The sequence below is a fragment of the Geotrypetes seraphini genome, chromosome 9, assembly GCF_902459505.1.
Source record: "Geotrypetes seraphini chromosome 9, aGeoSer1.1, whole genome shotgun sequence".
Lineage (NCBI taxonomy): Eukaryota > Metazoa > Chordata > Amphibia > Gymnophiona > Dermophiidae > Geotrypetes > Geotrypetes seraphini.
In genome coordinates, this window is record NC_047092.1 from 164,768,394 (window position 1) to 164,794,806 (window position 26,413).

A 26,413-nucleotide genomic window follows, 5' to 3' on the forward strand; every position below is an offset into this window, starting at 1 on the left:
CCCAATTTCATGCTTTAAATCTGTTACAGCTTTAGTCACATCAAGACGCAGAGATTGCATTTCTTTACAAATATCCAAAAGTAGATCTCTCAAACAATCCGGCGCCTCCTATGAACTATCAAGGAGTTCTATTTCATTTCCTTTTATAGCTCCCAATTCCACTAAATTAGCTTCTTGCGAACCAACTTCCATCGATTTTTGAAGCTCCCGACTTCTTACCAACAAATCCATAACTGTCCAATTTTCTCCGCGAAGACATGTTTAAAAAAAAAAAAAAAATTACAGCTGTAATCAGTCCAGATCAATTGGATTCAGTGATTCAGATTGTTTCAAACAACCTCTAGGTGGTAGCATAGATTCACTTTTGTTATACAGCTGGAGACTTTGGATTGTGCCCACACTTTCTCACAGCTGATGATCCAAGACGCTGCATAAAACCAGCAGCAATCAAAATATCAGCTCCAAATGTATTCAGCTCCAGTAAGATCTCATTAGGTAAGAAAACCAAAGCAGGCAAGCAGACCGAGCGTTCCCACAAAAACCACCAGCAGTCAAGGAGTAAACTAGATCAAGCAGGTAGGCAAAAATAAACAATGCATCAGCCAACTGTCTCCTCAATTCACTGTCAGCTCAAGTCTACCCGATTGAACTGTCACTGTGTAGCAGTCAGCGCTCATATCCGACAGTTGATTTCTGACCGCCGCTGACAGCACATAAAATCTTCATTTAGCTGCCAAAGCAGGCAGGCAAAAACAATTCACTGTCAGCTCAAGTCCACCCAATTGGACCGCCAGTGTAGCAGTCAGCACTCGTGTCCTACAGTTGATTTCAGACATTAACGGCAAAACTGCCGCACGGCTGACCGTCGCTGACAGCACATAAAAACTTCATTTAGCTGCCAAAACATTCGAACTAAAAAGGAAGTTTCCTTCTTGAGCGCTGACTATTATTCATACAACCGACAGCTGATTTTAGGCATCAACGGCAAAAACCGCCACACAGCTGACCGCCACTGACAGCGCATAAAAACTTCATTTAGCTGCCAAAACACTCCTCTGACTGACACAATCTGCATGGGAAGTTTCCTCCTTCATTTTTGAGTCATCCAAGAAGCTGCCAATATGCATCAAATTAACTCTCAAGGTGGTTGAAGACGGAGCCTTCACATTAGGCTACCATCTTCTCTGATGATGTCACAGTCTTTCTTTTTCTTTTTATTATTACTTGACTTTAGTGGATAAGATTCAGTTGGAGAATATTGTTTAATGGAATGTTCATTGGGATTTGAATACATGAGAAAGTAATGCTGATAAGTTTCTTAGCGATTGAAGAAGAGTGACTCTGACAGTTATTGAAGAGAACGGGGACATTGCCAGTAGGTTATAGTTCTCTACCAATCAAAAAAAAAATCTGATATATTCCGGCTCATCAAAGAAGACCAGCACCAAATGTACCAGAAATCCCTTAAATAATGTCAAAAGAGCCCAAAAGAGAAAACTGCTACTGTCGTGAGACTCCATTATTGAAGGAATCAACTTGAAATCACAGTTCAAGAGACAGGAAAAGGTTAAATGCCTCATGGAATCCTCAGCCACAACAAATTGTGAATGAAATCAGAGCAGACAGTAAGAATTATAAAATTGATGTCTAATGCTGAGGCATTAGAAATAATGCCTCAGCAATACAATTTTCAGAAGTTCTATTTGCTCATGGTAAGGGAGAAGAGAGACTGCTAGTGATGGTGGGGGGACTGATAGAAGATATGAAAGAAGGGTGGTAGAAAGGAACAGATAGTAAAGGAGGAAGGGAAGGGTGGTGGTGGAAAGGAATAGAACAGACATTGAAAGAGGGTAGAGAGGAACAGCAAACTAAGGTGAGGTGGAGAGAGGAAGCTGGTTAAACGATCGAGCCGGCGTGCGGGTGGGGGCTGCGGGGACCGCACGATCCTTGATGCCTCACTGCAGTGACAAGACCATTCACCGCTCCACGGGGTGGTGAATGGCCTTGTCCCTGTCCCCGCAGAGGCTGCTATTTTTCATTTCCCATTTTGGTGGGATACCCGCGGCTAAACACGGTAGCCGCGGGTAAACCGCCACCGTGTCATTCTCTAGTTGGGAACTCATCACTTCGGATCAGTGGGTCCTCACCATCATTTGTCAGGGTTAGTCTTCATTTCCAGACTCTTCCTCCAGACTGTCCTCCAAAAGAGTCTGCTTTGGACCCTGCACAGTCCTCCATTCTTCAGGAAGTTCAATCTCTTCTTCAACTAAATGCCATCGAAGAAGTTCCACTCGATCAGCAGGGGAAGGGGTTTTATTCCTGTTAATTCTTGGTTCCCAAGAAGACGGGAGACTCAGACCCATCTTGGATCTCAGAGCTCTCAACAACTTCTTGGTCAGAGAAAAGTTCAGGATGTTGTCACTAGCTCTCCTGTATCCTCATCTCAATCTCAACGATTGGCTATGTTCCCTAGACCTCAAAGAAGCCTATATGCATATACCCATGCACCCAACATCTCGGAAGTACCTTCGGTTTCAAATAGAGTTGCACGGGGACAGAAATCCCACCCGTCCCCGTCAGGATCCTCTCCGTCCCTACCCATCCCCACAAGGAATTACCTCCATCACCGCCCGTTCCCATAAAAAGCAGCAATTACTTCTGACAGGATCATCAATTCCACAGTTTCTTTTTGTGTTTGCGCTGCTGTTTTCCTTGTAGAATCTCTTTGGTGGAACCCTTTTTTTGTTTTCTATTCAGTAATTAACTTATAAACCCCCTCTTTTACTAAGGCTGACATGTCCATTATATTATATGGATGAACCCTGCTTCCAAAGCCTTCCATCCCCAGTTGCTGAGATTTCGGGATCAGGTTGCCCAGTTGCAATTGCCCAGATTGCGAGTTCGGGTACTAGACTGTGTATTCCTGTAGACCCCCCCCCCAACGGCCCTCCCGACAATTGCAGCAGAAGGGTACCCAACCCCTCCTGCCGGTCCTCCCAATGGCCTCCCCTAAGATCGCCGGCAGGAGGGTACCCAACCCCTCCTGCTGGACCCCCCCCCCAACGAACCCTCCCACCCCGGAACCCCCTTAGTCTTACTTTCCAAGTTGGACCGGACGGCTCCTCACACGTATGGCCAGCAGGCTTGCCTCCGTCCAAATGAGGCGGGCCCGCCCCTACCCTGCCCAACCCACAGGATCCTAGGGCCTGATTGGTTTAGGCACCTAAAGCCACTCCCGCTATAGGAGGGGCCTTAGGTGCTTGGGCCAATCAGGCCCTAGGATCCTGTGGGTTAGGCAGGGGAGGGGAGGGGCGGGCCCGCCTCATTTGAACGGAGTCAGGCCTGCTGGCCAGACGAGCGAGGAGCTGTCCGGTCCAACTTGGAAAGTAAGACTAAGGGTGGTGTTTCGGGATGGCGGGGTTTGTTGGGGGAGGGTCCAGCAGGAGGTGTTGGGCACCCTCCTATTGGCGATATAGGGGGCCGTTGGGGGGGCCGGCAGGAGGGGTTGGGCACCCTCCTATCAGTGATCATAGGGGGGCTGTTGGGGAGCTGGCAGGAGGGGTTGGATATCCTCCTGCCGCGATCGTTGGGGAGGGCTGGTTCTGTCGGCATGAAGGGCTGAGCACCTTCCTGCCGGCGATCGTCGGGGGGGGGGCGGGTTCTATTGGCAGGAAGGGTTGATCTGACAAATGCAAGTTGGATCGAGAGTAAATGCGGCAACGTGCGAGTTGGATCGAAAGTTGGAGGAGACAGACAACATGGCGGAGACATCTAACACCCGGTCACGAACACGGTGAAACACAGGTAAATAGCGGTTCCTAGAAGGGGGGACATTGGCCTGCGGGGACAAATCTATTCACCGTTTTTGCGGGCGGTGAAAGGATTTGTCCCCGCGTCTGCGGCGATTTGCTAATGAGGTCACCATAACCCGCAGCCAAACCGCAGCCACGCAGCGGTTCGCTGCGGGGATCGCTCCCCGTGTCATTCTCTATTCACTATGTTCCTTAACCGGGTCCTGTTTGTGCTGAAAACATGACCATATATGTACAGTACTTTGCCCTCCTGGACAAATAATGAAACTGCAAGGCTTAGAAAAAAATTAGAGTTGCTCCCTATAGCACTATAAGGCTACCCCCTGAACCAATAGTAAATGCAGGCTTAGGACCAATGTATGTCAAGAATTTGTGACAAGAGTAGCGAATGGAAAATTGCAGCTAGCATCCTTTTGTCTTAGACAGGAAACATATATTTACCACTGCATATCCTGTTTTTGAACACTTCTGAGGCAAAACTTTACTGCCCAGAAGTCTCGCATATGCTGAATAAAAAACCCTGTTGCTTTCTTCAAGTCTCTGATTATTGTGGTTGACCAAGTGACCTTTCATAACACCTCAGTTTTCTACATCATACATCTACGTTTTCTTGCAGAGAGCCCTTTCTCAAATTCTCTAAAGTTGTCAGGCCCATGGGTTCAAAGAAGAGTGACAAGATTCTCAAGTTGTTGAGTGTTTGGAGTGTTTTCCTCCTTTATCTGGAGGTGACAAATGAATTTCAACTTTGGATCATCTCTGTACTAGTGGGTACTGACCGTCGGAGACGGCTGGCATCCATTTCTCGATGGGTTTGCATGACAATTTCTTCAGCTTATATTGGAAGCAGAAGACAGCCCCCCTTATTGTTGAAAGCACCCTCCACTAGGAATATAGCGTTGTCTTGGGCAGAGTCTAGAGCAGTTACTCCTGAAGAAATTTGTAGAATGGCCACAAGATTCTCCCTCCACAAAGTTTTCCAGAGTGGATGTAACGGCCAATTTGGATACATGTTTAGATACTCCATACTGTTAGCAGTGTCATCTGTCCTGTCCTAGACTTAGGAGGCTGCTTTGGTATGTCCCATAAGTTCAAGACTGATGTGCCTATTGCACTAGAAGGGAAGATTAGGTACTTACTTTGATAATCTGTCTAGTACAGAGTTTCTCAACTTCTTCAAGCCAAGTACCTCCTAAGTCTAACAAATATAATCTGAGTACATCTGCCCATGTTCCGCCCCAGCCCAGACCCCACCCCCATAATAATAATACTAATTGTAATTTTTCATATACACACAATATAATCTTATTATTACATAATGATAACCACAAAATAAAAAACCACAAAGCATACTGTAGGAAGAGAAATTGTTAATTATATTCAGGGGTTTTTTTTTGTTTTTTTTCAAAGCAGATTCAGGCAGATTCAGTGTCACCTCAGTCAAGGCAGATTCAGTGTCACCTCAGTAACAACAGTAGAAAGATAGACAAATATAGTGCAAAATATAGACAGCAGATATAAATTCTCAAAACTAACACATTTCGATCGCTAAATTGAAAATAAAATCATTTTTCCTATCTTTGTTGTCTGGCGATTTCATGAGTCTCTGGTTGCATTTCCTTCTGACCGTGCATCCAATATTTCTTTCTGCCTCCTGCATGCTTCCTCTACTCCAGACCTCTTTCCCTTCCCCAACCAACATCTCTGTCCATGAACTTTTCTTCCTCTCTCTTCCACCTCATTGGCAAAATGTCTTCCTCTCTCTCTCACTGTCCTTTTATTCCCTCCCTTGCTGCAAAGGGAGTGAGGAGAGAGATCCAGGGTGCATCTCTCTCATGCCCTGTACTGCCATATCCAACATTTCTCCCTCTCCACCAGTTCAAACATTTCTTGCTCTCTGCCTCCTGAACGCTTCCTCCTACAGTCCCCATTCCCTCCCCCAACCAACATCTCTCCCTTCCTCCATGAGTCCAACTTTTTACTCTCTGCCCTCTCCCCCTTCCCGAGTATGACATTTCTCTTTCCTTTCTACCCTCCCCATCCATCTCTCTCCATGAGTTCAACACTTTCTGCTTCCCTCAAGTGAGACATCCCTCCTTCCCACCCCTCAGTCCATCTCCACAACCCCACTCACAACAAGCTCTCTTTCCATGCACCATTTCTTCCTCCCCTCCACACCAATGTCCATTTCTCCCTCATCACTCACTCATCCTGCAACAATTTCCTTCTCTTCCCAACCCCACTCAACTAATATGCACTCTTCCCAAGCACCATCTCACCCTCCCCTCCAGCATGCAGCTCCTTTCCCTTCCCTTCTCCTTTAAGTCAGAGAGAAGGCTTTCAGATGAGGCACGGGATGTGCAAAGAGCTGCTGCCCACAGCTTTGTGCACTGCATCAGTGAGAAAGAGGGAGCTGGCCTGAAGATAATACCGGGGGCGGAATAAAATGGCCAGGCGGGAGCAGGCCAGAAGATAAGGCATAGCATGGATAGAGGGAGACAACAAAGGTAGGGGGGAATGATTTTATTTTTGAATTTAGTGATTGAATTATGTCAATTTTGAGAATTTACATCTGCTGTCAGTGTGCTTTGTGTAGTTTAATTTTGTGGTTAACCATTATGTGTTGTTAATAAGATTATATTGTGTATCTGTGAAAAATGAATGGAAAAAATAGTGTTACAATTAGTATTATTGGGGCAGGGTCTTGGGTAGAGATGGGCGGGGTCTGGCCCACGATTTAGCCCAGTGTTCTTCAACCACTGGTCCATGGACCGATGCTGGTCCACAGAATAATTCTTTTATTTCTGTCAGTCCATAGGTGTAAAAAGGTTGAAAAACACTGATGTATATCATACCTGATTTCCTCTATGAATCCGCTTAATAGCAAAATACATACAGAGAATATTATTATGCTTTTCCTTAATATTAATCTGTAGTGTGTTTTTCAGGCCTTGGCTACATCCATATTCAGATTTTCATTCACCAACTTTTTGTATGCTTCTATTGGGCGTGGCCTTAACTTTCATATGCACTTCTAACTAGTTTACCTAGAACAATACGAAAAGCAGGCGTTTTTTGTAGAAAAAACTCCACAAAATACTGCATCATGTCCTGCACACTATCCATTCCATTAGCGCCCCCTACAGCCCACAAGCGCCACTCCACCTCAATGTCCAGCAGTACCCCTTCCTCCGGCCCTTCCCCATGTCCATCAGTACCTCTCATCTCCCTAACGGCAGCTCACTTTGTGCTTTTAACTTCACCACATAGCTGCCACTAGCATTAGTTTAGCTGCAGTTCCATCAGGCAGCCTCCGGGACTTTGCTAGGCCTGCCTGCCATCCAATGATGCAACTTCCTGTTTCTTTGGAGGTGGGCCATCCTAGCAAAGGTCCCGAGGCTGCCTGATGGAACCGCAGCTAAACTAACTCTAATGGCAGCTGTGTGGGGAAGTTAAAAGTCACACAGCGAGCTGCCGCTATGGAGAGGTTCTACTGAGCCTGCAAAGACCCAAGGCTGCCTGGTGGAATTGCTGGCTCAGCAGTACCTCTCCTCTCCTTAGCCACAGCTCACTGTGTGCTTTTAATTTCCCACACAGCTGCCGCTAGTATTAGTTTAGCAGCGGTTCCATCAGGCAGGCTTGGGGTCTTTGCTAGGTTGGCCCTCCTCTGATGATGCAACTTCCTCTTTTGTCAGAGGCAGGCCAGGCTAGCAAAGGACCGCAGCTGCCTGATGGAATCGCCGGCTAAACTAATACTAACAGCAACTGTGTGGAGAAATTAAAAGCACACAATGAGCTGCTGCTGTCTTTTTTTTTTTTTTTTACATTTCCCCACACATTTTTGTTTTTTTTGTGCACACAGTGAGTAGAAAAGATTTTTATGCATGCTGATTGTATGTGCATTAATTTGGAGATTTATGCATATACAAGATATTTGTATGCACTTTGAATTTTTAGAAGTCCATATGAACTGAATGTACATCCCTAAGGTTTAAATCCTTACGTTTCCCATCAGATGATTTTTCCTGCAGACCCCACATTATTTTGGTAGCCTTTCTTTAAACTACCTCCAGTCTGTCAATATCAGAGTCCATGAAGCCATCTGCACAATGTGCTGCAGCGGTGAAAAGGGCGAACAGAATGCTAGGAATGATCAAGAAGGGGATCACGAACAGATCAGAGAAGGTTATGCCGCTGTACCGGACCATAGTGCGCCCTCACCTGGAGTACTGCATCCAGCACTGGTCACCATACATGAAGAAGGACACGATACTACTCGAAAGGGACCAGAAAAGAGCGACTAAAATGGTTAAGGGGATGGAGAAGTTGCCGTACAGTGAGAGATTGGAGAAGCTGGGCCTCTTCTCTCTTGAAAAGAGGAGACTAAGAGGGGACATGATCGAAACATTCAAAATACTGAAGGGAATAGACTTAGTAGAGAAAGACAGAATGTTCACCCTCTCCAAGGTAGGGAGAACAAGAGACACTCTCTAAAGTTGAAAGGAGATAGATTCTGTACAAACGCAAGGATATTCTTCTTCACCCAGAGAGTGGTAGAAAACTGGAACGCTCTTCCAGAGTCTGTTATAGGGGAAAACACCCTCCAAGGTTTCAAGACAAAGTTGGACAAGTTCATGCAAACTGGTGAGACTGGACTCATTTGGAGCACTGGTCTTGACCTAGGGGCTGCCGTGTGAGCGGACTGCTGGGCAGGATGGATCATTGGTCTGACCCAGTAACGGCAATTCTTATGTTCACAAAATAACATGAATGTGTGCAAAAAAATATAAAAACTACAAAAACTAGCCCAACATCCAAAGGATTTATGCTCCTATATTAGAGGTGTATTATGCTCATAAATTGGCATCTTTGAAAATATTTACTAGTATAGTAGATTTTCTTAGGAGCATTTGTCTGATGTGGAAGGGCATTTTTAATATGCTGTCTAAATCTGAATATAGATGTTTTGGAAAAAAAAACCTTCCAAATATCCAGTAGAGAAAATGGCCATTTTCAAACCTGAAAAACATCTTATAACATAGTAACATTTCAGTGTGTCTATCTTTTTGAACCATTTTTGGGAAAAAAAAAAATCCAAATGAAAAATGCACAAAAAAATCAACCATTGGGACATAGAAGGAACCAGCATTCTTAGTAGACTGGCCAGACATCCCAGCAGAGCAATGGGGATAGACTTAGTAGATAAGGACAGGTTGTTCATCCTCTCCAAGGTAGAGAGAACGAGAGGGCACTCTCTAACTCTCTAAAGTTGAAAGGGGATAGATATCGTACAAACATAAGGAAGTTCTTCTTCACCCAGAGAGTGATGGAAAAATGGAACGCTCTCCCGAAGGCTGTCATAGGGGAAAACACCCTCCAGGGATTCAAAGCAAAGTTAGACAAGTTCCTACTGAACAAGAACATACGCTGGTAGGGCCATTCTCAGTTAGGGAGCTGGTCTTTGACCAAAAGGGCCGCTGCGTGACCGGACTTATCGGCATGATGGACCACTGGTCTGACCCAGCAGCAGCATCTCTTATGTTCTTATGTAACACCTGCAGGCACAAGGGCTATTGGTGTGGTATACAGTTGGATAGAGTAGGTGTTGGGTGAGTTTTGGAGAGCTCACCATACAATTTAAGGGGATTATGGTGAGATTTGTACCTGGAACCTTTTATATGGTCACTGACGTCAGAGGAGGGGGGCGGGACTGCGGTGGAGGAAACAGCACCGAAGCAGTGCAAAGATCGCTGGCATTGCGATCTTGCTGCAGGCTGCTTCTCTACGGTACATGGTGCGGGGAGGCCAGGGGGATAAGCGGTCCTTTGGGGTGGGGGGGGAGAGCGGTTCTTCGGGGTGGGACAGCAGGCCTTCAGGGTGGGGCGGGCAAGCAGGCCTTCAGGGGGAAGACAGGCCTTCAGGAGGGGGGAGACAAGCCTTCATGGGGGGGAGACAGGCTTTCAAGGGGGACAGGCAGGCAGACCTTCAAGGGAGGGACAGACCTTCAAGGGGGACGGACAGGCAGGCAGGCTTTGAAGGGAGGGACAGGCCTTCAAGGGTGGGGGACAGGCCTTCAGGGGAGGGGGGGCCCTGATGTAGAAGTACACGGAGGGAAGGGGTGGTGTTCAAAGAGACATGCATATGCCGGACTTTGGGGGGGGGAAGAAATAATGGGTTGAAAATAGAGGAGAGGGAGAGAGATGATGGACCATTAGATTTAGGGAGGGAAGGAACAAAAAGGAAGAGAAGTTGGACACAAGGGATGATGTGGAGGGGGGGATAGAGATACTGGATAGGAGGATAGTTGGGAAAAGAAAGGGAGAGATTGTGGACCCTGGCGAGGTGGGGAAGGAGGGAGAGATGCCGGATGAAAGGGTAGTTAAGAAAAGGTGGATCTGTGGAGGGAGACGAAAAAAAGGAAAGATGCCAGACCTCCTGGGGAGGGAAGGGAAACGGAAGGGGAGGACAGAGATGGCAGATGGATGGTTAGCATGAAGAAAGAAGGAGACCCTGGCAAGCAAGTTATCAGAAGACAACCAGAGCCTTGGACCAACAAGATTTGAAAAATAACCAGACAACAAAAGGTAGAAAAACTAATTTTATTTTCTGTTTTGTGATTACAATATGTCAGATTTGAAATGTGTATCCTGCCAGAGCTGGTGTTAGACCGCAAACGTGAGCTAGGATTTAACAGAGAGAGGAAAAGTCCTTTTTGTTTCTTTATTTTATTTACACCACAGCGCCAGTGTGGTTAGAAGACAAAGGGGGTGAAAAAGCTATAAAATAAACCCACCAGGATGTTTGAAAAAAACACCCAATTGGGCAGGAAAATCGTATCAAAAAACCAATTCAATAGGCTGAATCGAATCGAAATTTTTTTTCCTGAATCGGGCAGCACTAGTTTGCGCTACTGTCTTAGACTTTAGGACCTGGGATTGGGGAGAGATGGCATCCTGAGTACTTTATAATGCAAGTGAAACGAGGATTTGGTCAGACTTTTGAAGAGTCTGCAGAAGAAAAATATTGTATAGGCCGAGGACATGAGACAGCAGGAAATGGGAACTTTTCTATCTTCTATTTTTGTCAATGGCAAGGCTGAGGATGTCAGAGAATTCAGTTAAAATATGTGCTTTATAAGAAAATATAATAATGTGTTTTATAAAGTTTATAAGCATTGCTGGCCTACCCGGTGAGGTGTTCCTAGTGGTGGTGGCAACGTGTCAATGTGTTGAGAGGAAGAGGTGGGAAATTCTGCTGAGCCAACTCCGGGCCGATTTCCACCCCCCAGTTAGTCCACTCCACTCAATTGGTTCACACACTGAATGGGTCTTTTGGTGTTGTGCCTGGGTAGTTGTTTTGGGATCTCTTCCAGTGGTATGTCAGGATCTCCTTGTGGTCCAAGGAAGGAAACTTTGTTAACCTTGCTGCTTGTGTGTCATTAGGCTATGTAGTGATCGAAAGAAAAAACCAGACCTTTGCACATTTTTGCACTATATGGTGGGTGTATGAGGAGATTCACATTTCCTGTACAGCTAAGTCCGTGTGAAGTTACCTTGTGCTGTATTTGACATCTAGCAAGGTCTCTGTTTGGAAGGAAAGATCTAAGCTTAAAAATGAAGTGGCCAGAAGTTATGGTAAAAGCAGATAGCGTAGCTGGTTTTAAGAAAGATTTGGACAAATTCCTTGAGGAAAAGTCCATTGTCTGTTATTAAGACATGGGGGAAGTGTCTGCTTGCTCTGGATCAGTAGCATGGAATGTTGCTACTCTTTGGGTTTTGACCAGGTACTAGTGACCTGGATTGGTTACCATGAGAATGGGCTACTGGGCATGATTGACCATTGGTCTGACCCAGTTAGGTTATTCTTATGTTATGTTGTCATCTGTAAGGGCCTTTGTTTTCACTTATTTTAATGTATTTTTTTTTCTGGGAACTTATCAGGGTTTTTTTTTTTATAATGGGAACAAAAATGGAAGAGAATTAATGTGTGTGGAATGGGGGGGGGGGGTAACTAATTTCTTCAGCTAAATAATTCAATCCACCTCAACTAGACATAGGAGAACTCACGCACCATTCACACACCCTCCAACCAAAAATGTCAAAAGAAAAAAAACTGTTTGACAACCTCCTAGCCAATCGAGTTGCACCACTCGACCCCCAACTCTACAATTTATTGAACTTGACCATAGACTACAAAACCTTCAAAAAAGAAATAAAAACCCTTCTATTCAAAAAACACATAAAACCGAACTAACACAATCAGAACTGTCCCAAGCATCACCTGCAAGTACTCCATATATACTTCTGATGTCATGACAATTCAGACATAATTTATGTTATGTTATGTTTGGAATAATGGTTACATATATGAGGTTCAATAAAAGAAAATTTTCACTGCCTGTTTCTATTCTGACCATTTATTCCGTTTCATGGTTATTACAAAAAATATTTTTTTACATGGGGGTGTCAAAAAATGATGTGCCCCGGGTGCCACATACCCTAGGTACGCCACTGTTCAAACAGGAACGAAGCATATCCCCAAACACACAGAAACACAGAGATAAAACAGAAATATTCCCAGCCCTGCTTTCAGTATCCCAAAGGAAAGATGTAGCATATGGGAGCTGTGAAATCCCAGGTGGGCAAGGGATACACTCTTCTAGGAATGTGGCAGACTAAAAAATCCACTTCTATGGCTACACTTTCCTTCCCCTGGCTGGTGTGAGCTTTTGCAAAAAAAAATATAAATAAATAAAGCAGTCTGCCACAAAGAAAATGTAAACAAAAGACAGTTTATTCTAACTCCTCACTCTCTATATATCACCTCAAGCCTCATCTTTGTAAAAGAATCAGAACGCAGTAGATGGTGATGACGCCAGAATGAGGCTTGGAACGCACACAGGCGGAGGAAGGGGGAAGGAGCTATTGGGACATCCCAGGCACTAAGAAGACGCTACAGTATTAGAGACCCAGAATGAAGTTTGGAATACAGAGAGAGGCAGCCGGAACACTAAGAACACAAGAATTGCCACACTGAGATAGGCCGAAGGTCCATCAAGCCCCTATCCCGTTTCCAACAGTGGCCAAGCACCTAGCTAGATCCCAAGTAGCAAAACCAATTCTAAGCTGCTTATCCTAGGTATAAGCAGTGGATTAACCCAAAGCCATCTCATTAATGGCCTATGGACTTCTGAGGTTTAGAACGCATATTTGGTCGTATTAGTGAATACTGGCCAAAGAAATCCCTACAGCCAGCTTCAGAAATAACTACATTTGGCGGGAAAGCCAGCTAACTGGAAATGCTACCTTCAGCCCACACTCCCCTCCCCTTGAAGGGCGTGGATCTCGCGCTCCTTGGTTCCTGATTCTTCTGCAGTTTTCCAGGTAACTCCTGCCCTCCTCGCGCTCCTCCCTTCTCCCCTCCCCCTCTAGTCGTGGGGGGCGGAGCTTGCTGCTTTGCGGTTTTGATGCTGCTGAGTCGACTTTTCATTATTGTTCGGAGGTGGTGGAATGTAGCTATTTGGGCCGGATGGGGCTTTGTCTGAGGGCACAGCTTGCTGCTTTAAACCAGATCGCTGCTGAGAAAAGGAGAACAGAGCATACTTTCGGCTCTACTGCTTCAAGGTATTTGTAGCTGGGGGAACATGGTTTAATGATCTTTTTACTTCCGTTTGTTCTCGGTGCCTGTTACAGAGAGTGTTTCCCTGCTTTTTGACAGTACTGCTCCTATGATCTTATTATAACGCAATAAGCTTGAAGGATGCTAAGTTGCATAGGGAGAGGAATGACCTGTAGGAAAAAGGAGGTATTGATGCCCCTGTATAAGACTTTGGTGAGATTTCATTTAGAATATTGTGTACAATTCTGGAGGCCGCACCTACAAAAAGATATAAAAAGGATGGAGTCAGTCCAGAGGAAGGCTACTAAAATGGTGTGTGGTCTTCATTATAAGGTGTATGGGGTCAGATTTAAGATCTCAATCTTTGGAGGAAAGGCGGGAGAGGGGAGATATGAGAGGGCATAAGATGAAGTTAAGAGGTGATAGGCGTCGGAGCAACAGTCTCCTGGATGAGGTGGTGGAGACAGAGACTGTCTGAATTCAAGAGAGCATGTGGGATCTCTCGGAGAGAGAAAGAGATAATGGTCACTGCGGATGGGCATACTAGATGGGCCATTTGACCTTTATCTACCATCATGTTTCTATATGTATTTTTAAAAGACATTATTGGTTGTGACACATCACAGATAAGGACAAACCGTAACAAAAGTAATGGGGGTGCTGCTGGGTAGCCTCGATACCAGATGCTCCAAAAATAGGAGCTGGGGAAGGATCAATAGTCTCTACATTGTGCCTGTACTTGCTGTCTGTCATATGTACTGGGGCTTGGAAATTCAATGTATCATGGATCTGTACGATTGATGCAGTTGGCTGCATTTTGGATACAGAGAGAAGATGTGGGAGGGGAGCGCATTAGAAAGCTAAAAAGCAAGAGGAGAGCAGCTGGAGGGAAGAAGCTTGTGTGGAGGAATGTAGAATGAAGGGAGGGGAGGGAATGGTTAAGAACCACAAAGAGGACTGCTATATCACCCTGTATCTCACATCTCCATCATTCACACCAAGGGATAGTATCGGAGTGATTTTATTTTTCCATTTCATTGTACATTGTAATGCACATATTTATTTCTGTGTTGTAGCATGTGATAATTTACCATGTCTGACTAATTGTAAATTGACCTTGCTAGCACTAATTTCAGAAATTGATTCAAATATCATTATAAACCACATAGATTCCTTGCAGAAAATTGAGGGTATATTGTATTAAAAGCAGGGTGGATTTGATTTAAATCAAATCTATTTAAATCATTTTTTAATGCACAATTTAAATCACTAGTCAGAAAGACTAGATTTAGTTTCAAACAATTTTTATTGATGCAATCCAAAAACAGAGCCAATCGGCAAAAACAGTTACCAATGTAAAGAGACAAGAATGCAGCTTATTCCAAATAAGAGACAATGTCCAGCATAAAAAAAAAAATTGTTATCCCCCCCACACTGGTAAAAAAAAAAGTAGTAGAAAAGCAGAACAATAAAGAGGATTCTTCAGGAAATACAAAAAGTACACACACAAGATTTGAACAAGCAATAAAACAGCCAGAATAATAAGCATCACAAGAACTCGATAACCCCTCCACCCCTCAAACCCCCAAGAGGTGCAAGTGGAGATGAGCAATAAATAGAAGAACCCTAAAAAACCCCCAGAGAGGAACTAACTCTCTATCCATTCCAATTAAGAAGGGAACAGCAGCCTGATATGGAAACTGGCCTCAACAATTACCAAAAAGAGCAAAAGACAATCCCCAACTCAACCTCCCCCCCTACAAGTACCAGAGGAGAGTAATCAACAGCAAACCACACAAGGGCCTTGGACTCTTATGAGCCCTGATGAAATCCCTCACTCAGATCCACTGACTCCCCTATCCCCCCCCCCTGTACCCCTGCTTACCTACTGAGAGGGAAAAGAGGATGAGACGAAGAAGAAGAAGACCTGGTGTGATACAGGTGAAGCAGGACAAGTCCTTTGGATAAAGGTGAAGTAACCAGACCTCACAAGAGAAAAACCCCCTCCCCTCCCTCGTGCTCTAATAAATCAGTATATTAACTGTAAAAGATATTTCATAACCCACTTGCCAGCTGGCCTATAGTGATTGAGAAATATTCTGCTTCTGAGTTAGCTATGGTAAGCAAAAACTTGTAAGAAACAAGACTTAAATTCTGATGCATGGCACCTGGCCGGATATTATGCAAAGAGGAACACAGCTCATGGTCAGAAAAACAGAGTACTCAGGAACATTATTTAGCAAGATATATCATGTGTTACCACAGCAGAGAAGGAATTTTAGACTCGGAATTGCATATATGGTAAAGGGAAAAGGGCATTTGCAGGAAAGGGTTAGGCCTTTCGGCAAACTGAACAGACGTATAAGATGACACAAATAGATAAGCCAATAAATGAATCTACTTATGTATTGACGTATAAGAAAAATAACCAATAAAGATGTATCATGTGATTTAGGCTAACGTGGTATTGACCACCAAGAAATGTATAAAACCAGGCCTATAAGCAGAAGTAAGCAGAACAGACATCAGAGGACCCTCAGGCCTGAGGATCACATCGTTACATTATATGCTGAATAATTTATTCTTGTAAGCTGTTACTGTTTTGTTAATAAATGTATACCTATTGAAACCAGTATATAGTGTGTGGAGTCTCCATTTCGAGGTAGGCCTAGACAGCGGTCTACTTCAATGGTGACCCACGACTGTGTAGGACACGAGCCTTAAGCGACCTCACTGGATTGCAGGCATAAAATCTGCTTGTCAGATTGCCTCTCCATTACTTTTGGCCAAAAGTTTGATTCTGGGTTTTATTTCTGTATTTATGCATTATTTTCAACTGAACTTCCTTATTTTACAGAGTTGCTGTGTTGCCTTCTTTATCTTGTTCCCCTTTTTTTTTTTATGCCGCACTTCTCCTTCATTTCCTTTTACACCAGCAATTGAATATGTTCTGCCTTATACACTATTTTCTTTTTCAGCACTAATCTTTTTTTTTTTCTTTTTGTTTTTTTACGTAGGACTCACTGGTGTCAAATTTGGATGGTCCCGGACCCTGGAGCGGTTTTTCTGCATTGCCTTGCCCAGGACCGGGTTCCCATCCTCAATTGTCCTATTGGTCCTACGCACTGCAGTTAGTGAAAACAGGAACTAGGAGGTAACGCAGCATAGCGTAGTATAAGGACTGGCTTTAGAGTAGCCAGCATAGTATAAGGACTGGCTTTAGAGTAGCCAGCGTAGTATAAGGACTGGCGTTAGAGTAGCCAGCGTAGTATAAGGACTGGCGTTAGAGTAGCCAGCGTAGTATAAGGACTGGCGTTAGAGTAGCCAGCGTAGTATAAGGACTGGCGTTAGAGTAGCCAGCGTAGTATAAGGACTGGCGTTAGGGTAGCCAGCGTAGTATAAGGACTGGTGTTAGAGTAACCAGCATAATATAATGACTGGTGGGAAACGAAGCTAGGATAGCATATATAGTGGAGCAATATTTACGGCCGTTATTACTTTATCTCTGTGTAAATCTTATGTTTACTTCTTTTCCAAACTCTTTCCTTGGTACAGACACTGATTCAATTGCTGGTTGAATTCTTTCCTCTGCTCGGATAACGCCTGGCCTTCCATTTTTCTGTCCACAGGTTAACCATTTTGTAATATTACATTGTATAGTGACATTGTATTTTGATGCTTCTATGAATCCACTGTCTTACATTTTGATGTTTCTCTGCATCCGCATCGTTGGTGCCATGTGAAATCAGTCCCCTATATATATCTCTGTGGTAAATAATCTCTAAATCTGACCTATTACTGTTATCTATATATATCCATTTTCTGTCAGCATGCATCTTTGTGAACCTTCATTATCATAAGTGTTGGGGGAACTGATGCCTGACTTCTTTTATCTCGTTCTTCCTAAATTTTCCTCCTAGTACCGGCTGGTGCATACTTGGTGTTCAGGCATATTTTTGAGGGCGGTCTTTATGCCAGTAATCTCTACTGAACGCCTATGAAATATATGTCTTCAAATCTATCTTTCTCAGCCTCTCTTCTCCATGAGAGTCCTGGTATCTTTTCCCCGGGTCATTGCACATGACCTACAGGGGTTCAGGGACACACATCGTTGTTCGTCTGTGATCACTACCGGACACTGACTCATACATTAACTTCCTGTGTCAGCGTCTCACTGGTGATCTGCTCCACATCCTAATTTCTTATCTATTCCTATAGTCTAATAAGCCTCTAAAGGGAATCCAGAGGGGAAGCGCCCCATGGCTATAAACCCCTCTTACACATACATTATTAGTCTGACCTACAAACAAGCTCCTCCGTTCCTGTTACCCACTGGGTGGGCTGCCCAGAGAGGTGGACTGTGGGGGCTTGCCAAACTAACCACACCATTTGCTATCTCTTAGGTTATTTCACAACTGTTGAGCTCCATTTCAACAGCTGTGAAGAGGGGGGGTGAATAAAGGTGAAATTATTTTTGTTTTTTGATCACAGACGGATTTCGCATACACTATAAACAGATTACTGGAGATCAGAGAAAGATAATGCACGAAGAAAACAGAAACTGTATTTGCACAAGAAATACATATATGTCCAATTAATAGACAAGGTGACAATGCAAGAAAAAAAATAAAATAAAAACAAAAACAGGTCCAGGATTTTAATATTGCCACCTACGTTTCTTTCTTTTTACTAATGCCTATTTTGTTTCCTAGAGTCAGGGAAGACTGCAGTGTTCCTGTCTCGGGAAACCACATCTTGAACAGGCTTGCCCGTTATGTCTGATTTCTCCCACTACTCTTGCTGACATTAGGAATCCCCCTGTTTTATTCTTCTCTGGCTGCCAGTGCTAGCCATGATTATTTGTCTTGTGCCTCTAGCCCTAGTTTTTCTTTCTCTTGCCTGTTCCCTCTTGATTCCATCTGCCGTTGGTTTTTCCTCGATCTTCTGTTAAGCCGTTGCTTAGACAATTCTGTTCCTCCTTCTGCCCCCATATTTCCTACCATTGTTGAGCCAAAAGTATACACCTCTTCTCTGCATTGTGCTTTGTGTTACCTAGCCCCTTATGATGTCACCATACTGCTTGCTTATGACGTTGCTTTCCCTGACATACCATCTTGCCTTGCCAAGCTTTCTTTATTTACGCTTGATATGTTGTCTTCCTGGATTTTATTAGTGTAAGTGGTATTATCATGTGTGGTCACTATTTTGTATGGGTTTTGGCTTATTAGTTCTGCTTTTATGGGTTCATTTTTTTGCTACTGACAAGAGAGGGTCTTCTAGCCTTAGTACAGCTCTGAGTCTGCGTTTTACTGTAATATTTTCAGCTTGTCATGCTGTCTGATGGCTTCCTTTGTTCTTCCGTTTATGCTGTTTGCTTTACATTTTAGCTGTCGCTTGTGTACTGGCCTGTGTAATATATGGCACTTTATGGGAAAGCGAAAGCATTGCTCTCGTGGTTCTTGTTTCCTGTTCTTTTGTGGTCACGAACCAGAAAAAAAAAAAAAACGGGGAGTGAGGGGGATGAGATTGAATGAGACTGAAAGAGGAAGTATATATTTTAACTGTGTTTCAATGTTACCATAAGCTTTCATTAAAACAATTATTTATTTCATATAAGTTTGCTGGATTAAGAACATAAGAACATAAGAACATAAGAAATGCCTCTGCTGGGTCAGACCTGAGGTCCATCGCGCCCAGCAGTCCGCTCACGCGGCGGCCCAACAGGTCCAGGACCTGTGTAGTAAACCTCTATCTATACCCTTCTATCCCCTTTTCCAGAAGGAAATTGTCCAATCCTTTCTTAAACCCCAAAACTGTTCTCTGCCCTATAACGTCCTCTGGAAGCACGTTCCAGGTGTCGACCACACGTTGGGTAAAGAAGAACTTCCTAGCATTCGTTTTGAATCTGTCCCCTTTCAACTTTTCCGAATGCCCTCTTGTTTTTTTATTTTCTGAAAGTTTGAAGAATCTGTCCCTCTCTACTCTCTCTATGCCTTTCATGATCTTGTAAGTCTCTATCATATCCCCTCTAAGTCTCCTCTTCTCCAGGGAAAAGAGACCCAGGTTCTCCAATCTCTCAGCGTATGAAAGGTTTTCCATCCCCTTAATCAGTCGTGTCGCTCTCCTCTGAACTCTCTCGAGTAACGCCATATCCTTCTTAAGGTACGGCGACCAGTACTGGACGCAGTACTCAAGATGCGGACGCACCATTGCCCGGTACAGCGGCAGGATAACTTCTTTCGTTCTGGTTGTAATACCCTTCTTGATTATACCTAGCATTCTATTCGCTCTCTTAGCAGCCGCTGCACACTGTGCCGTCGGCTTCATTGTCATGTCCATCATTACCCCCAAGTCCCTTTCCTGGGTACTCTCAGTCAATAACATCCCTCCCATCGTATAATTGTGCCTCGGGTTTCTGTTTCCCACATGCAATACTTTACACTTCTCAACATTGAACTTCATCTGCCATCTCTCAGCCCATTCCCCTAGTTTGTCCAAGTCCCTTTGCAATTCTTCGCATTCCTCCTTCGTCCGAGCTCCATTAAATAGTTTGGTGTCGTCCGCAAATTTTATTATCTCACACTTCGTTCCTGTTTCTAGATCATTTATGAATATATTAAAAAGCAGTGGCCCGAGCACCGAGCCCTGCGGAACACCCCCTCCCAGTCATGCAGTGAAATAGTAAGGATGGTGGAGGTGTGTGTGCAAATGTCAGAGCAACAGTCAAATCAAAGCCTTCCAGGAGGAGGCAAGGCGGCATCCCCCAAGCGATTTAAGATAGAATTACGCAGGCGATGAGGCAAAGATTGTATGTAAAGATCAAACAGAGATCCTAGAGTTCCAACAGTAATAACTCATGAATGCATACTGATGGGGAAAAAGACTATCCTCCTTCTTTGGCTGGATGCCCAGAACCCCTCTTTACAGCAGTGGCGCTTGCTTATTATCAATATGTTGAAGATGGAACGCACGCAGATCAGGAGTTTCAAGTCCCTAGCTGGCCAGAAGTTCTCTCGAATTTGGAGCAGATTTTGGAACTCCTTTTCTCCTGTGGCCGGCTGCTGAACTTTTAACTGAGTCTTCCTTTTTTTTTCTCTTCTGTTGTTACTTTTACTCTTTTTGTTTATTAAGAGTGGGTTTGGGTGTGGGGAGGTGAATGGTTTCTTCTGTATGATAAAACTGTTTGAGCTCATGCTGCTCTTTGCTGTACAGGTGTAGTCTGTTTTTGCTGGAATGGTTGGCAACCTGTTCTGTTTGCTGAGTTCAATAAAAATGATTTAAACATAACTTATGAATGCGGTTGCGTCAGTGTCAGAACAAAGAAGCTGCCTCGTTTGTCCAATGTTGCAGGATGCATTTTTTTCCCCTACAATGCAAGATTTGGTAACCCAAAGTCGGGGTCCCTTACCTCGAACCCCAATAAAGAAACCTACCCTGGAAGAACACCCACAGGATGAATCTGAATCGATTGCTGGAGAATACCTTCAAGATACCGAAAAAGTGCCTTAGTGAACAATCTGGGGGCAGATCCACAGAGAATGTATAAAGATATTCAAGGCTTGATTACAGCGACAACAAAGATCAGAAAAAATGCCTCCCATCAGGAAAAGACCATACTGACATACGTATGCATGACACAAGATACGAAATTGGCACTCCCGCAATTCAGCATAACCCACCCAGGAGGGAATAAACCGCATGAATGTCCATGTCTAAGTTCCAACCCCAGCGAGCAAGGATAAGCGCAACAGATTTAACAGGGAGATTTTGCACCAACCTCTTATGAAAATACGAAAAAGACAGCATCTCCTGTAGAAGGATTTATGGTTCACTTATCAGTATTATAAACACGTTACGTCTCTGTTAAGTTGTCTAGGGAAAACCATAACCTCTTATTCAAGTCCAAATATCCTGGTCTAATTATACGACACAAAACCCAGGCTAATGAGAAATATCTTTATTATGAAAATAGAAAAATATAATTCACAAGCCAGCTGCAGAATCTAAGTATTGTTCACAAAATATCTGATTACACAAATGAAACTCAGTACATAATTATCACAATCTAATGGTTAGACAATTGAGTAATTTTACTTGTTAAACACACACTACACAATTCCTTATAATAATAATCCCTGATTAGCAAATGATTATATTATCACCAATGAATCTTTTCAACCCTTATCCTTTATCACAAGTGATCCTTATCTAACCCCGCTGATAAGAGTGTAAATTCCGTAATCTCACTTTAAGATTAGCCTCTCAGACGAAATTAGGTGAAAGGAAAAACTTCTTGGCAGCTTTGGTAGACGTCAGGAATCCGGTTGTTAAAGGCACACATGTTGACAATCCTTGATGAGGCTATAAATCATCTGCAAATAAGTCCCGTTCCGTGCCGAGTTCAGAGCCGTTTTTAAATGTCTGAATTTCTTTCTCTTAGGCAGAGAGTCACACGAGGTATCTTACAGGTCTAATTATTGAAAGAAAAAGTTTACAATTAGAACATCTGTGAGCAGATCTGAGCTTCCCCGGACCTTATCACAGACTATCTAACTAATTAATTAGCAGTCTTTCTTGTATCTCATCAGATGACCTCTCGGACCAATCCAGAAACAGACTTGGATGAATAGCCTTTCTGTAGAAAAGTATCATATAGGCTGGAAGACCCAGGGCCGTTAGACAGATAAGAACAGGATAATTTCTTCAAGATTCACACTGTCCCATTATGAAAAGCACAGATGAACGTCCTTGTATAGTATAACATTCTGGTACATACCCATAATGCATCAGGCAGAAACAGCAAAGCTGTGTACTTCTTTCTTCTTGCAAAATTCATGCTGGAAAGTTGCTTGCAGAGATATTTCTTGAGACAATGGTTCAGGCTTGGTGACATCATAGAGGCCTAACCCACAGGTGTGAATACGGAACTATCCCTACAGTCCTCCGTAGAAGGAACAAAGATATCATCCAAAAGTTGAGCTACGTCCAACATTAGGAAGTCGCAGACAAAGACTTCACATAGTGATAAAGCTGTCTATAAGCAAAAACCTCTGCCTCCCCAGTCTCCGGTCCCCCAAGGAGGCCAAAGGGCAAAGCTGTCCCGTGGGTGTAAGAAAATGCCTGACCTGAACAAATCCCATAGATCCCCCCACCGACGGTAAGTAGTGCTCCCTAGGCCTGGCAAGAAATCGCCATTCCCCTGCAGCAGCAATAAGCCTGTCTCATTATGAATGGATTAATGAGATTTATTTACCCAAAAATGTAAACACAGAATGAATATATAGCCTCATGCCACCACAACAGAAGAGGGGATACTACCTTCCCAGGTAGAAAGACAAGAAAAAACAGCAAAGGTGACCTATGGTGTTCAATTCTTTATTGCATCGATTAAGACTCTACACATAAATGTTTCGGCCACTATGGCCTGCCTCTGGAGTATGTGTCTTGAATTTATAAAAGAAAATAATGTCAACTATATAACACTGATATATAGGCTTGTAACTGAAGAATAATTATAGAAGAATACGTGCTGTAACAACCTAAGGAGAGGGTTTCACTGTAACCCTCCCCACGTTGTCTTCTATGTCACAACTGCTCAATAACCAGAATCTTCAGACCCTCAGAGGTGCCACCAGATGCTCAATAGTATCTCATAGCAACTGGCTTTATGCCCCCTATCGTCATCGGGTCACATAGACTAATTAGTTTTTAGAGATTTTTTTGTGCAATGCTATAATTTACTTATGTGTTAATTCAATAAATAATTAATAAAGTTTGTTAAAGTTTGTTACACTTATCTTGGGTGGTTCAGCCAAGAGGGACAGAGTACTGCCAACATATTTGACCCTATCCGGGTTTCCTCAGGGCACAATCCCTCAAAACTGTGTTACTCTATACGACGTGGCCACCCGATAATTGTTTTTTCTTGTCTTTCTACCTGGGAAGGTAGTATCCCCTCTTCTGTTGTGGTGGCATGAGGCTATATATTCATTCTGTGTTTACATTTTTGGGTAAATAAATCTCATTAATCCATTCATAATGAGACAGGCTTATTGCTGCTGCAGGGGAATGGCGATTTCTTGCCATCAATATCTTGGATCAATTATTCGGGTGGCCACGTCGTATAGAGTAACACAGTTTTGAGGGATTGTGCCCTGAGGAAACCCGGATAGGGTGAAACATGTTGGCAGTACTCTGTCCCTCTTGGCTGAACCACCCAAGATAAGTTTAACAAACTTTAATAAACTTTATTAATTATTTATTGAATTAACACATAAGTAAATTATAGCATTGCACAAAAAAATCTCTAAAAACTAATTAGTCTATGTGACCCGATGACGATAGGGGGCATAAAGCCAGTTGCTATGAGATACTATTGAGCATCTGGTGGCACCTCTGAGGGTCTGAAGATTCTGGTTATTGAGCAGTTGTGACATAGAAAACAACGTGGGTGGCCACGAGTGGTTGAATTTCGGAGCGTCTCCTGAGCGTTCGGTAGACTTTACAATTTACCTGTTCTGGTTAATCAGCTTGTTCTGAAGATTTCCTCATGCCTAAGAGGAGAGGGAGAAGTGCCGCCGGAGCCTCGCGGCGTTCTGTAAATCCTCCTCCTCTCACTATTGAACGCCTCTTGACGCGGCTTCAGAGGGAGCCAGTAACTTCGGGGAATCGCCCGCAGGTCTTGGCGGTACGGGGTGAAGCCGCTAGAATCCAGGGGCTAGAGGTCACGTTGAGCCCGGAAGTAAGAGATACTCCCCCCCCAACCGCAGCATACTAGCTCGCCGCAGGCACAAGGCACATCCATAGAGGCAGTGCCGGTAGCCCAGGAGGCTGGTTCATCTTCGAGCGATGTAATGGATCTATCAAAAGACTTTTTAAGTCTGGAGAGGGATACTGTTGGAACATCAAGGGAAAGGGAGATACAACAAGACTCGATTCCTACAAGCATGGCAGGTGAGACTCCCTTCTTTTTGGTTGAAAAACTCACTGAAATTACAATGGAGTCTCTCTGGGACTTAGTAGTCAAACTGGGAAATTCATTGAATCCACAACTTAAAGCACTAGAAATGAAAATTCATAAGCAGGAACAAGAATTGACTCAAATACAATCAGAACTGACTATAGTTAAAGCTACCTCAGAAAAAAATAAAAATGAGATAGTAGGGGTCAAACAAGTACAAGAAACTATGATTAGAGATAATACAAATATCAGGATGAAACTGGAAATGATTGAAAATGGCCAACGAGCCAATAATTTGCGGTTCCTAAATTTCCCCAGGATATCTTCTATGTCTCCTAGGGAAATGTTAAAAAAAATACTTCTTGGAGATTTTCTCAGTTTCAGAAGAATTAATTCCACCATTTACACAAGTATTTTACCTGCCTGATAGAAAATTGGATCAGCAATTGATCAACGAGGGACAACAGGAATCAAAATTGGACATTACTACATTACTGGAAAGTTCAATGAAAGAATTAGTTAAACCTGCGACATTGTTGGTAACAGTTGTATTGATGCCAGATAAGAACTGGATTATGAAGATGTTCTTTAAAAATAGAACTAAAGAGTTCCTGGGTCAGAAAGTACAAATTTTTTCTGATGTTACCAAAGAGACTCAAAAACGTAGAAAACAGTTTTTGTTATTAAAACCTGGTGTAATTTCAGTGGGAGGAAAATTTTTCCTTAGATTTCCTTGCAAATGTATTGTTCATTATGGTTCTGATAAATATGTTTTCTTTGATCCGACACACCTAACCAAATTTGTGGCATTGAGAAAGGTAAACGTGGCATTGAAAGGTAAATTTGTGGCATTGAAAAAGGTAAACGTCTTGAGAAAGGTAAAAAAATGGAAGTAACAGCAGAAATACATGATTAGCTCCCTGCGATTTCATCCATTTAGATTTTCTTAAGTATAAGATTAATATTATGATCTTTTGTTTTATTTCACCCTATTGAAGTCCTGGATCCAATAATTGTGGACTAGAGATTGTCTTTATAAAGAGAAGATGTTATGATATTTAATATCTTCTATATTGTATTGTAATTTGTTTTCTTTTTCTTTATTTGTTTCAAAACAATCTTACTGTACAAGATGTTTATGCTTGGGAATAATGTCTAAAATTATAAATAAATAATTAAAAAAAAGAAGACAACATGGGGAGGGTTACAGTGAAACCCTCTCCTTAGGTAACTATATAACACTGGCATTCGCATCACTCCTTATACTCACATCACTGAATAAAGACACATAACACTTAGTAATGGCAAAGCATGGGCCGCAGCTTTATTAAACTTATCCATCAATGAATTTGTAAAACATAACATTTTATACATAAATAATTCAGTGTAGCTTAACAACCATAAACCTTGGAGCTATTCGGTGTCGAACTAGCTCAACTCACAAAACTCAAACCCCTTGATGCTAATCGGTGTCGAATTAGCACAGCTCAACAAATTCATCACATTCCATGAAACACCACTTCCCCCAGCAAGACTCGCGGTATCGCACAATCATGCCGGCCACCCATGGCGGTTCAGCACATGAGCAGAATAAGCACATAAAATATATAACTTCATAAGCCACACTGTGCACAATTCACCCCATAACACATTTCCGCCACAAGCAGTGACTGCCTCGCAAGTCACCGCTCCCCCCCCCCCAGCTGCGACCATGCTGCCCATTATAACAAGCTTCCAACAGGTCTTGAATAGAAGTCAAGAAAATATCAAGACCAATATCAGATAAATGCACACCGTCTGGTCTGTATAAACCAGGACAATCAACTGCAATCAAATCATGGCATAAAACAAACCCACCAAGAGAAACAATGAACCGAGAAATTTCAGAATTCATCCGTTTTCTCAAGCGCTCAATACCTTCAACTTTGAGCGCATCCATCCAAACGATCCGAGGAATAATGCGAGACCAGACTAAGCGGGTGCCAGGAAAGTAACTGGCCACCAACAATAAGTCTCGCTTTATACA

General features: G+C 43.3%; 1 protein-coding gene across 6 annotated transcripts in view; it reads left to right on the plus strand.

Annotated features, from left to right (window-relative positions):
- The window catches only part of LOC117366587 (UDP-GalNAc:beta-1,3-N-acetylgalactosaminyltransferase 1-like), an 81,188-nt gene that overhangs the window by 30,998 nt on the left and 23,777 nt on the right, over positions 1-26,413 (plus strand). For 2 of the 6 annotated variants that reach the window (XM_033958108.1, XM_033958107.1), the window contains exon 1: positions 13,219-13,432. The exons of 2 other annotated variants lie outside the window; for them this stretch is intronic. The gene's annotated coding sequence lies outside the window, so the exon portion shown is untranslated. Of the gene's footprint in view, positions 1-12,732; positions 13,193-13,218; positions 13,433-26,413 lie in introns of those variants that run through there. 2 more of the 6 variants (XM_033958112.1, XM_033958104.1) reach the window with 2 other exon arrangements.